Source organism: Propithecus coquereli, unplaced genomic scaffold, assembly GCF_000956105.1.
Source record: "Propithecus coquereli isolate 6110/MARCELLA unplaced genomic scaffold, Pcoq_1.0 Scaffold67, whole genome shotgun sequence".
In the NCBI taxonomy this organism is placed as follows: Eukaryota; Metazoa; Chordata; class Mammalia; order Primates; family Indriidae; genus Propithecus; species Propithecus coquereli.
Genome location: NW_012152729.1, coordinates 4,487,152 through 4,488,044, shown reverse-complemented (window position 1 = coordinate 4,488,044; position 893 = coordinate 4,487,152). Strand labels below are relative to the sequence as shown.

Sequence of the window (893 nt, the reverse complement as noted above, 5' to 3'; positions counted from 1 at the left end):
TAGGGGTTGACTAGTGACCCAAATTCCCTGTGGAATTATCTCTCTAGCCTTAACCTCCTGCTTTCCCATAAGCTCTCCTACCTCCCACCCTCCCCTTCTCCTCTTTGAACCTGCACCCATCCCCTGATCCCCTGCCCCCAGGCCTATCACTATCCCAGCTTCTGAATGAGGTACAGGAAGACCAGGAGCATCAAGGGGCGCTAGTGCGTCTGGCTGAGAGCTGCCTGCAGCTGGCAGGTCCTTGCACAGCACCCCCTCTCACCCGCTGGGCTGCCTTACGCTGTGGGGCCACGGTCAGTCTGGGACTTCCATTGGGAGATGTCAGGGTGAAGGGTTGGGAAAGGGCTGGGCTGAGAATTTATATCCCACAGGAAGAAACCATGTACACTGTTCCCGGCTTATTGCTGCACATCTCCGAGAATGACCAGCTAATTCTCAGCTCTCTGGGCTCTGGTCAGAGGCAACAGGGTAAGAGGGACTAAAGAGGTCCTGGGGGTACCTGAGGCCCAAGGTCCACTGTGCTGATAAGCCTTCCCTGAACCCCCAGGCCCTGAGCTGCCCCCACCAGAGCCAGCTCTGCAGGACCTATCTCTGACCCTGAGCTCTCCTTCTTCCTCACCCAGTTCCTCAGGTGAGGTGGTGCTCAGGCCACTCCTATCAGTCAGGTTCCTGGCTGCACAGGATGCTGTGAAATCGTGCACAGTGGGTGGGGGATGAACACGGTCCCTGTAGTCCTGCCCAAGTTCACAGGCTGCTCAGCTGGTCTGAAGTGAGTGGGCTGTGCTCACAGTGAAGCCCTTTCTCCCCAGGAACCCCTGCATTATCCGGCCACACGCCAGCAGAAGAAAGTGGTGCCAGCATCAGTCTTCTGCCTGCCCTGTCCTTGGATGCTC

The 893-nt window shown here is 57.6% G+C and overlaps 1 protein-coding gene across 1 annotated transcript in view; it reads right to left on the bottom strand.

Moving 5' to 3' along the window:
* Nucleotides 1–893, bottom strand: part of RLTPR (RGD motif, leucine rich repeats, tropomodulin domain and proline-rich containing) — a 15,979-nt gene that overhangs the window by 2,315 nt on the left and 12,771 nt on the right. The gene's annotated exons all lie outside the window — the stretch shown is intronic.